Source organism: Mycteria americana, chromosome 1 (genome assembly GCF_035582795.1).
Source record: "Mycteria americana isolate JAX WOST 10 ecotype Jacksonville Zoo and Gardens chromosome 1, USCA_MyAme_1.0, whole genome shotgun sequence".
NCBI lineage: Eukaryota > Metazoa > Chordata > Aves > Ciconiiformes > Ciconiidae > Mycteria > Mycteria americana.
The window spans coordinates 81,970,089-81,982,483 of NC_134365.1; the positions used below are offsets into that span (position 1 = coordinate 81,970,089).

General features: G+C 39.1%; 1 protein-coding gene across 1 annotated transcript in view; it reads left to right on the forward strand.

The window, feature by feature from the left end:
* The first annotated feature begins 2,776 nt into the window (after positions 1 to 2,776).
* CCDC91 (coiled-coil domain containing 91) overlaps positions 2,777 to 12,395 on the forward strand; it is a 341,211-nt gene continuing 331,592 nt past the window's right edge. Inside the window, exon 1 of the mRNA XM_075508273.1 lies at positions 2,777 to 2,786. The gene's annotated coding sequence lies outside the window, so the exon portion shown is untranslated. The remainder of the gene's footprint in view (positions 2,787 to 12,395) is intronic.

The following is a 12,395-nucleotide window of genomic DNA, read 5'->3' on the forward strand; positions in this document are numbered from 1 at the left end:
ACACATTGCAGGGATGCTGGTTCTGCACCAGCTGTTTCTCCACATGAGAAGACAAGAGATTTAATTCACCCGAACAGGTTCCTAGTATGTGGAGTTGTCTTCTTTTTTTTTAACTTAGAATTCAGGAATCTGAATCTTCTTTTGAAGATAGGTGCCTGTTGTACAGAGGAGGAGGAAGCAGCAATGTTTCCCTCAAGGTTGTTTTAACTCCCTACTTCTTCATGGATTTGCATGAAATTAGTACTGACTAAAAGAGCTGTCAGACTTGAAGTGCCTTGCCAATTACCTCTCACACATTTAGTGCTTAGGTGCATAATTTTCGTGCTTCTGATCATGCATAGCAACCCAAACAGAAAGTCCCAGGAAACTGGTCCAGAGTGAGGGCATTTGGGTTTTAACACTTTTAGGATACAGATATTTTGGAGAGCCAGGATTTACCTTTTGGGTGGAATTTTTGCAGCCTGGCAGTGTATGTTACACTTAGGCCCAAACTAGTGCCTACCATTCAGCTGTATGCATGAATTTAATGAGTTAAGCCTGTGATTATTCCTTTGAAAACACAATGCGCTGAGCAGCTGTTCTCTTCTGACAACAGTATCAGACCAAACAATGGCTCTTCTGCAATGAAGAAATAAGGTGATTGTCATCAAGACTCTTCTTTCAGAAGTGTTTTAGAATAAATATAAGCAGTGTGTCAGAGTCTGGTGATAAATTATCTCAGTCACATTATTTTACGTGCTTTCCTTCATTTCTTTTCAGTTCCAGATTCAGTATCCTACAGTCATCCGTAAGTCAACTCAGATCGATGCTGGTGGAGGGAGTCACATCTGAGTTGTGGCATTCTCTTGCCTAGCAAATCAACTGTGAAAACCCATCACTCCCAGATTTGCAAGTGTGGTATATCTGATCAAGTCCTTTCAAGCCCATTGATTTCTCAGTGCCGTCGTCATTCCAAAAGCTATGACATTGTCTTTTAGGTGTGATCACTCTTTTTCACATGAGGCCTTTCCACACTGGGTTTATATGTGTTGGTTTCAGCTTCCAGTGATCAAGTGGAAAATCTGGAGAACCTGCTCAAATGTAGAAGAGAAAGCCATCTCAGACTGTAAATAATCAGACCCTTTTGTCAATCCATAGTGCAAATTCCCCATATACTGACATCAAACAGGACTACAATCACAAATCAAAACTGGTGTTGGATTTAGTGGGAGCACCAGACTGTAATAATCTAAACGGACTGTATTACTACAGGCTGAAATAAATATGATTTTCTTAGACAAAATTAATTACAGAAAAGTATGCAATGTGGGTGGCCCCCATACCTCAGGAAGAAACCCAAACACTGTAATGACTGTCCCATGCCCTTTTCATTTTCTTTCTATCACTTTAATATTTCACATAAGGCACTGTTGGGCAGCTTCTACCCTTTGGGGCAAGGAAAACTGGTTGACAGACACTAACAGAGAATAATTTAAAACCTGCTTTTTAGCCAATGGAAATGTTGTTCAGTGATTAAGTGTGCTCTCTTTTCTTTGGTGGTGGGAGGAAAAAGGTCCTTAACTTAGGACAAATAAGCTCCTTTTGAATGACAACGATACAAGCGTAGACCAAGGGGCCTTGCAGTCTGATCAACTGGAAATTCTTGTGTTATCCTGATATTGCTTCTAACTTACTGTGTAGGCTTGGAGAGATCACTCCACCTTCTTGCATCTTCATCCCCAAATGTAACACGTAAGTAGGAATGTTCATCGTGTGGGAACACAAATGGTTTGTCTGGTGTAGTAGTGTAGTGTTTGTAAGACATCTTGAACATGTGAAAAAGTACATATATTCTCATTGTTGCAACTGTTTACTTGGTTATTAAAACTGCTTCATGGCAAGTGGCAGGATAGAAGGCAGCCAGTAATCTCATTTTGGTCTCTGCTAATTACCTTTCTTTTGAAGTGATGGCTATTTCCAGTCTGTTTGTTTCTTTCTTTTTTTTCAGTACCTAATAGCTTGTAGTTCACCTAAGTTTCTTAGTCTTGGTGTTCTCAAGTCTGTATCCAAATTCAAAACTGCTGCTTTCCTGCTGTGTCTGGGTTATCCAGTGCTTACATATCCACTATTCATCTTCTCTGTCTCGTGGACCAATTTCACTTGATACTGACCAGCAAAAACTGGCTATGGTAGAGGATGATCCCATGTTGAAAGAAAGAACAAGAGAGAGCGCAACAGCCTCCAAAGTCCTGAGGGAGGAGTAAATGGAAAACTCTGGGAACTTTAGTCTCTTCTCATGAAATAGAGAAGCGTTTAAGAAGGTTGCTCACATCAAGGTTAAGAGAGAGCATAATAGTTTCTTCCTTTCCGGGAATGCTTTGTGGTTTTCAATGTGAAATAAGAGTTGTGTGGGGCTTAAGTTTAATCTCCTTGGCCGGTTTCCAGAGGTTTCCCTTTCTGCCCTGTCGGCTGACCTATCTTGGGCTTAATATCTGTGTTTTCCGTTCTTTGAGGATTTTGCCTTTTTACATCAGTGTCCAGCCTGTTTTGCTGAAATTACATGGTAGCAGCCTGTTGGTCTTTTCTGTTTGTTAGTCTGCTTTTCACGCTGATCTGTGTCTGTCAATCACCATGATGAAGAAGCAAAGTAATTTGTAATTCAGGTTGAACCTTTTCATTTATTCAGTTTTGGGCTCTTGGAAGAGAAGTCTACGAAGCTACAAATGCTTTGTTTCCTTTAATCCTCATTTTAGTGAGAAATGATGCTACAGACATTCAGTTTGTGGAGATTGATCTGCGTCAGTAATGTGATAGAGAACGGAAGGCACAGAGTGTAATGACAACATTTAGCATGTAACATGCTCAAAGCCCTACACAAGCAGAGATTACTCATCCCTATCGTCCCTGAAAGGTAAGATATATACTGTAAATGGTGTTAAAGCAGAGACGATCCTTGAGTATCTGTCAGTATTACCAATGAATTGACTACCTAGAGTCCTCCTCAGAGGGCAGAAACCATCAGCATCCATGGTACGTTATATTGATTTTGCATTTACAATAATGACCAAAGGGTGGCTCCCCATCCCCACAGTAAGTCTTAGGAACCTGAACAAATGTTGTAAGATACAGAGTTTAACTGTCTTTACAATATTAACACTGCCATTCTTGGAGTATGTTTTCTATCTAATCAACTTAGAGCCTATTTCAGTGTAATCTCTGTCTTTTTTTCTTAGAAAGGAGAGTGGTGTTTGGAAAAGGAGTCTGGATTTTGTGAACTGATAGGGATCATGCATTCACAGCTTTAAAATTGCTATCCCAATTATATATGGTATGTGGATTTTTTTCTAAAAGCATTGACATTACCAGTAAACAGATGTTATGTCCTATGAATATCAGTATTTTCTAAAGTAAGTTTCAGTTTCTTTATTGTGATTAGAAGAGTGAAACGTTTAATTTCTGAAATACAAACTGTCTCTTATAAAAGAAAAGGAATCACTGCAATTACTGTATTTCTCTAGTGGAAGGCAGATTAGACAGTGTCCAGTTTTAGAGTATCCAGTTATATGATGTGCTGCACATATTCAACTCGTATATGCTTCAGTAGGAGAAGAAGATGTTCAGCACCTGAGCAAAGATATTTCCTGTTTGTTGGTACTTGTACCATTATTTAAGATTCAGCAGTGAATGCAAACTCTCTGAATCCTCCTTCCTTCACTCCATTTTTCAGTTGAAATTTATGATTATTTGATCTGTTGTTGATTTTCCACTCTCTGATATTATCCAGATGTTTTCAAGAGTGTGCCTGGTGATAAGACACCCTTTATAAATAATTTTCAGAAATTAAAGTAGTTTACTTGAGTCACTGTCTTTTGCCTATGAAGATTTTACGTAGCCACAGCTCTATCATTTTTCTGCTAGCATGCTTCTCTAATGCTGCCCCACATTTACCTTGATCACCATATCATCCTCTATGAGCACCCCAAACTGGTAGCACTCTTGGATGAGGCTAAGCTGATCATATAATAGCTTATGTTGTACTGCAATTCCCAAATTTCTTTCCCAGAACAAACTTTTAATGCACTGCTGCTACTGTACAGTAAATCAACTTTGACTTATGAGACACTGTCAGTCCACAAATCACTGCAGAAATGAGATTTCTGACACAACTGTCAACCTCCTCTATGCTGGAAGCTGCCTGTCTCTTTTGGAGTTATACCCAACCCTTCTTGTTCAAGATTCCTGTAAACAAGTGCAAGTCAAGTGATAAAGAGCCCTACTGTAGGGAATTCCTGGCAATATTACACTTCAAAATGAAAATTAACTGTTGTGTGGGTTTTGATCTTCCCATTCCTCCCCTTTGTGATACCCCATCAACTTCTCCAAGGATACATAGGTCCATCCATGTCTTCCATGTGATGTTTTTTCCTCAGATAATGTTTTCCAAGGAAAGAGATCTTTTTTTTTCTCCACTCACCTTCTATAATTAGAAAACCTAAAATCCTCTTTCCAAGAATCTTCCTAATATTAAGTTCTTGTGTCTTCAAAATGACTTAGCCTATAAACTTTCTGGTCATGCTTTGAAAAATTATTCTGTAGAATTTTGAGTACTTTCTTCTATTTAGTGAGTATTCACAATATAAGGGATTTATGCAGTCTAAGGGTAGTGAAGTCTTATGTCTAGCTCTTCAAGGATGCGACTTCAGCTATGCAAGGTTTGAAATATAAGAAGCTTAGTCTCCTTTGGAACTTAGACTATTTTCAAGATTTACACTATTCACTGAGGTTAAAAAACTTGTAACTGAACAGTGTTTTGGAAGGTGATGTTAGAAAGGCTCTGTCTTCATCTTTGGATATTGCTATTACAATTTTCTTTTTCTACTAGGGATATTACATATGTCTGGTATTACATTGTTTTGCCTTTTTACTTGGTTGTAAGGGAAATTTTGCCCTTTTACAGGTAGGGCCTAGATTTACTGTGAAGACCAGAGCTGTGTCATTTAAGAATGTGTATTTTCCAGTTGTAAATTATCGATTGATGATAACTGCTCTGAAGCCCATAAAAACATGATTTTGGGTGGTAGAGGTGGAGATAAAGTCAGAAAACAGATGCTTAGGAACAGCCATTCTCTAACCTCCAGGCATAAGCAATTTTTAAATGCAGAAGCAGGCAGAAGTTTTAAATGGTTTTCAAATAACAGCTCCTTTTTCCCTCTTCCCATCTCTCCCCCTGCAACTCAAACACTTTCAACCACAATAATTTGTGGCAAGGCATCTGTGCATTTGGAAGAAAATGTTAGTGGTGAGGTAGGAATGCACTGCTTGGGCAGGTGATCCCTTATCAGAACTGCTACTTGGCAGACCAAGAAACCTTCCTTCAGCTTTTCTGGATGACTCTCTGACTGACATTTATGACTCTTTAATGACATGTTATCTGCTAACGTATGTATAATGATAGGTGAGGCAGGGAGAGGAATCACAGAAGCCCTATTGTGTACCTAATAGCAGATGCACAATAGGCTTGCAGAGAGACTTTTTTAAATAGGGCCTGATCCAAAGCCTTTTGATGTTAATAAAAAGAACTAGCTTTGAATTAGGCACATATTTCAGTGAATTAGTTAATTCTGAAAGAATCTGAAGAGATATTAGCTGTACAATTGGCTGATGAAAGAAGAGGCATAGACAGAAGACCTGGAGAATCTTATTAGAGTGTGATCTCTGATATGCCCCACCTGTGTTTTTTGTGTTGAATTTCAATGTGAAGTTGTCCATCTCTGTTAACACAAGTCTTTCAAATGTAGTGGCTCTAAAGTAGTCAGAAGAATGATGTTTTCCTAAGAATATCTGGGGAAAGGTGAACATCTCTGCAGTTATGCTGTTGGGAAGTCACTGAGAAAACATTGCTCATACTTCATGACTCTGAACAGCAAAGCACTGTTGTGTGTCCTGCTCTACGTTTTCTTGTACCAAGAAATGTGGTATGGGGGATTGAAATGTTTTATTTTATATCATGGTGCTATGAGATCTTGTTTGTTTGTTTTGTTTCTTTCTACAGTGTCCCCTCAAAAAAAAAATGTATATAGTCATTTGGATCTTTCTCTCACATGCTATAATAATGCCATACCCAGAAAAATTCAGAGTATGGTCATGTGGAACAGACATGCATCATTCCTGTTTTACATTGTCAATATATACAAATACAAAAGATTTATTTGCACAAGGATTGGAACTTTGGCTGATATTCCATGCAAGGTGAAACAGCTCCAGGAACTGTTTGAGAGCAAACCACCTCAAGGCTATACCTTTATAGGAAAGATAAGGGTGTGTCCCAAGTAGTGAGTGGAAATCCTTGAAGAAGGGGATAGACTTGAATCCAAATCTCTTATTTCTTGGCAAATTTCCAGGTAAACATAGTCCCGTCTCTTTTCAGTTTGTATGTGTAACTGGTTTTTATAATTTGCTTAAGCCAAAAATTTTTGCAGGCTTTATTTGGGATAATCAAACTGTGTTTTTTCAGAAAATAAAATATTTACCCAAAGCTATCTACGTATAACACCCCCAGATTAGGATGTTCAAGCTTGCATTTCCTATGTATTAATTCCCTTGCTATTTTTTCTAAATCTGTTTCTGCTACTAGAGCATTCAAATGAATCTTGTTAATGCTGTGTCCTCTGCGTGTTTGCAAAGCAGCTCATGAAACAAGTGTCCCTCTGTCCATCAGCCTGGTATAATTGTACCTATCTATGGGGAACTGGGCATGGGCTTTACTGGCACTCTGGTTTCATCAGGGCAGTTGGTCAGAGTGTCTTGAACCTGCTGTTCCAGATTAGTTGTAAAGACGGTCTGCAATTTTGAGGAGTGACTGTTGTTGACCAGTGTGGCCATAATGCCCCTAGAAAATCCCCTTTCCAAGTAGCATAATGTAATAGTAACTCTGATGTTGTTTCCTTCTGGATTTTTGGTTGATCCATCTACCCTCCAACACCTTCAAACTAGAGTGATCTTCTTCTGCCAGCTGCATTGCATAAAAAGTTCCACTCTCTCTGTGGTCCCTGAAGTCCAAAATAAACATACAGGAACATACACTTTTTCACCCTTTCTGGGCCCAGCACTCAGCGGACTCCTCACCCCTCCAACGGTCAATAGAACAAAAAAAAAAAAAGGCAAATACTTCCATCCCACTTGGGATCAGGGACCCCTAAGTCACTGGCAGCCAGAAAAATCACTAATTTTCTGCCAGGCCTTCTTCACCAAAGGGAGGCTTTAATTGGGAACAGTCTCCCTTGGCTTCAGGCCCCTCAGTTAGTCACCATTAATAGCTGGATACTCACCCTGTCAAGCTCTTCCCTGCCAGTCTAACACCTACTTCCTTCAGGTGCTGTAGGGTGGGACATATTAGGAACTCAGCAGCCCATTAATTCTTTCCTGATTTCTGTGGGAGGTCTTACCAGAAGTTCAAGATTTTCTTCAGAGACAGAAAGTTTGGGATTCGAGTTCCACCCTCTGTAGCAAGCATGGACCATGCATAGTAATACTATGGCAATACGATTCCTAGACAGGAATCTACCTGTCTTTTTATCAGAATTAAAATGCATTTGTGCTTTAAAAGTAAATGAAGGCAAAGGCCAAGAAAATGTTCTGCTGCAATGAAAATTTTAATTGGGGTACAGAGTACACAGGTAATTGCAGCGTTCACAGGTAGGTACAGCAATGGCAACTCAGTAGGCACAGACAGAGACTTAGAAAAAAGGGACAAAGGTTTTTCAGCATGCTCTACAATGCCTTAAGCACTGGGGCATTAAATTTCAGGCATTTCAGAATGGACTCTGATGTTTCCGTAAGTTCAGCGCTTAAGTGCTTTCTGAAAGAGTTTCTAAGTAGGCATCTAGAAGATCTAGTCAATCGCTCTGAGCTCTTTCTGTGAATTTTACTAAGTAGCTCTCTGTATCTTCCTCTTCTGAACGCTTTGCAACTTTGAAAGCACTGTTTGCTCAACGGAACAAATTAAATGGGGTAGGCTTCCCTCAAGCTGTGTTATCTGGACAGAAATAGTGAGGCACTTGCCTCACTTCCAGTGTGGAAGTGGAGTTCTTCTAGTTCACATCTCCATAGCTTTTGTACCATGTATTTTAGATAAGAGATTGCAAAATGTATTGTATTTGTACTGTCCATTAAGAGCTGTTGAACAGCCATCAGTAAACAAGAATAGCATGACGCAGGAAAGACTTAGTTAAGCATTAAGCTAAGCAACAGAGAGGGAGTGCATACTCAAAGGAACAGAGAGACAGAGAAACAGAAGTACCTGGAAATAAAGGGTCTATATCTGTACAACAAAATGATAAACAGACTTTTGGTTTTGGATGCACACTGCTTTTGTGCAGGTGTTTGTCTACCCATCCACCCATTTTTTAATTTCCTTTAAGCCAGAGGTTTTTTTATCAAATTCTGAGAGATGTCTGTTCTTTTTTCACCCTTCATTTTCCTCTCCCGTCTCCTGTGTTTTCTGTGGCAGGGAAATTCCTCGCATGTTATAGATGATTTTGGGAAGAGGGGGCAGCCTTGCACTTCTCTCTCTCCATTATTTTCTGACAGCAGTAGCCATTAGGGAATATTTAGGACCCGGAGTTCTTTACCGCACTTTTTAGCGTTATTCACTTAAAACTGCCATTCTGTTCGAAGGAATAATCTATTAATTTGGGACTCAAATCTGCAGAACAAATATCAGTTTTGATGTCATGTGTTATGATGCTGGTGGAATCCCAGAATTGCCAACAGCTGTGAAAATTATTTAGCTGATAGTTTGCTACCAAGACCTGGCAGGCTTGTAGAATATCGAAAAGTGACCTTTTTTGGTGACCTCAGAAAAGCCATTTCCCAGGCTTTGCCATCACAGGTCTCCGTGGTTTACAGACGAGCTATATGAATAAGGAGCCAGTACAGAGTACCCACAGCAGAAGTCTCAGGCTGAACCATATTGATTTGCACCACAGCGTGTTTTTTAAAGCAGCAAGAGGTGGCTAAATGGGGGAGGCAAAGATGTATTTCCTTTCCTATAACCCTGAGAATATTTCACAGTGGACTTGTTCCAGGTAGTTGACAGTTTAATCTGTGCTGGGTCAAATGGATTGCATAGCGTTCAGAGTTTTTTGGTATGAAGAAATGCTATTCAGCAGGCTCAGATGGGAATTAATCTGCCTCGGTGGAAGTAGCCCAGTGAAGTTAGGAGTGAAAGGTCCCTTTTCTGCATGTGTTTCAACCAGCTCTGCTTGACCATGGCACCAAGGTACCTTTTGTGTCATAGTCTGAGATATCTTCAGCTGTCCAGCTGGTGAGAGTCTCTAGGAAGGCTGTGGTTTCATTGCATTTGGTCTCTGTGTATGTGTATAAATGAATCTGTGTACACATTCATCCAGGCCCTTGCTCCAAAAATTATTAGCCACTGTTATCTCTCCAAAGCTTTTCCTTCAACTTTATGGCAAGTTTAATCTAAAAGAGATCCACTTCCACATAGTTGCTCTCACTCAAGCTGAATTTGAATGCCTAATTACAAACTTAACACTTCCAGCGCATAAAAATACAGAGAAGCTAAAATAATCTTAACATTTGAAATATAAAAACTTATAAATTCTCAAATTTTATATGGATCTACACCCCAGGTAAGATGGATTTAATGACTTCTTAATGATGCATGTACTCTGACCCACACAAACTTACAATTCCAAATGCGGTTTTGACACAAACTCCCATTTGTCAAATGTTATAAAAATGTCATACTTTGCATTGTTTGAGAGCATTTCAAAAAGTAAAACTCATACACCTAGGATAAACTCGACGCATTTATTCCACAGTTTTAGTGTACTGCTTTTGAGAAGCATACCATGCAGTCTATAAACATTTATCATATAATACATTTCCTTTAGTAAATATTTAAGTAGCTACGTAACCTATTCCAACACAGATGTAGACTTCCCCATGGCTGGGGGAAGAAGAAGATGTTGCTAGGTGTTGCTATACTAAGTGCTATACGAAGTGCACAACCTGCTTTTGCAATAGCAGTGCATCTGTTATCTAGAATAAATACGTGGGTTTAACTCTGTGAAAAGATTATTTGTATGAAATAAAAAGCTTCAATGAGTGGAGGCTTATTTTAATTGTATGTTTATGCAGCTCTTGATCATGATGGCAATCTCTTTTCTTAGGCTTTTCAGTAACAGTAATAATTCCCTGTTTAAGGAGAGAGCCAAACTGCACTAAAAGACACCATTGGGGTTGGAAGGTGCAGATTTGCTGAACAGAGTATGACCTGGCCTCTTAAATCCCATGTTCCCAGGGCAATACGTTAATAGCACTTTTGGCACCTGTGTTAGCAATGTATCCTGGGTTTAACTGTATGTCTGTTCTCCCTGTCCTACGCTTCCATTTCACCTCTTATATTTAAAGGTAGGACTCTGATTTTCCTCAACTAAAGATACACATATTGCATGAAACATGTTTATTGCTGGGCTGTACAGTCTTCAAAGGAAATTGAGAGAAGGTCAGTTCTTGTTAGCTGTGGAAGATGGGAGATCGACTTTGCTTTCCCCTCCAGTCAAAATATTCCAGAGACTAGAGATCACTTACAAAAATATGATGCGTTTGCCTGCGGCTTTATCATGATGTCATTATAGGCTTGCGATAACAGCACTCCAGTAAGACACAATAATAACACACATACGCGTGGTCACACTCTGTTTAACTTCTAAGTTTATTCTGCTTTTGCCTCCAGTACTTCTTCTGTCTGATCCTATATGATTTGAAAGCATTCCCAATGGGCCAGGAGCAAAGCCCTGGGCTCTGGCATCCCTGGCGCTCTGTGTTCCCTTACTGGCTCGCTGGTGGAGTCCCTTTAATGTGAAGTTAATCACGTTCTTTTGAGCTGTTTATGACCACAAATTGGATGTGAAATAATAAACATTGGCAGCTCTTTTCAATAATAAAGGTATCTCAGAACTGACTATCAATTTCTTGAAGAAAGGACTTTTGTGTATAACCATTTAAAGCAATTTGTCCTTGAGTGTCCTTGAGATGCAAGGAGAATGTTAAGAAATTCTCCTTGCATCTTCCAGGGCTTTCAGGCTCTTTTATACCTTACACAGCTTGAGAAGCTTTGCTTTATTTTTTTCAAATTTAGAAAAACTTTCAAGAAAGATAAAAATACCACCACTTCGACTAATTATTTGATGTCTAGTAACAGTGTGTGGTTAACTGGGGCAGCACAGGAAAAGTATCTTCACTTTCTTGCTTCAATTTTGAAAGAGATTATTTCTTTCCATCTCTTTCCCTGATGGTTACAGAAATTTGCTGTTAACTTACCCACTGACAAAAATTCAGATACAGTATGAAGAGCAGTATTGACGCCTAATGAATATAAACTAAACAAGATTGATGTTATTTTTTAAAGTAGAAATTTGGGCTCTTAAACAGCTCAAAGGGCTTGCCTACCCTAGAAAACTCTGTGGTGCTTAAACAGCTGGAGAATGTTGTTAATTCCAGGTTATTTCTTCCTTTTGTCTCCTAACTCACATTTTCAAAATTTTCTTATGAAGACGATAATTAAAATAAGTTGCTGCGAACAACATCTCCTGCCACCACTACATTGTAGTGAAGCTGTGATGTTGTTTGGCAGAATTTAACTTTCGGTGCATAAGTAAACATTTTAAAGCAGGCAAATATTGTCTCACAGGGGGATGTGGGTTGGCTGAAGATTATGTTAAATATCAATTTGGAAACATGCCCCAAATTCTGATCTCCTTACTGTTTAGGAGATTTTTTTTATCACTGGCATTTTTAACACATTTCAAATTATTCCCAAATCCAGATAATGCAAGAGCAGTTATGATAACTGTACAAACAGTACATCCTGCAATAACCTATTTAAGCTTTTAACCTTGAGGTATAAAGTGTTTTAGAGACATTCTGTTGAGATATGGATGTAAGGATGGACTCTATTTTAATGGAAGCATAGGCTTCTCTTTGTTATGCTGCTTCTGTATCCTTGGGACAGTAACCCATACAAAAAAAGATTGATGAACGGATGAAAATATTGAAGAACAGTGCAGACAAAATGAAAGGTATCCTAAGTGTCATCATTATGGTAGATTCTCAAGTAGATACATAGCTCTAGGATATAAAGTGGAAGCCAGCACACTGAGAAGGTAGCAGCAGCAGCTTTGTTAGAGAGGCTCTTTGGATGTTTCTGTAACTCAGCAAGGACATCTCAGGACTTTTTTGCAGGGAAAGAACTATTCAGATGCAGGTGAAAGTAATCACCATGACTGGGATCAAACAGAGAATAAGCTGAGTAAGAAGAATCGGATGGTGTTGCTGATAGAGCGCTGACTGGCAGGATGTTCTGTTTCGATTGTGGCATGGATTCGCAA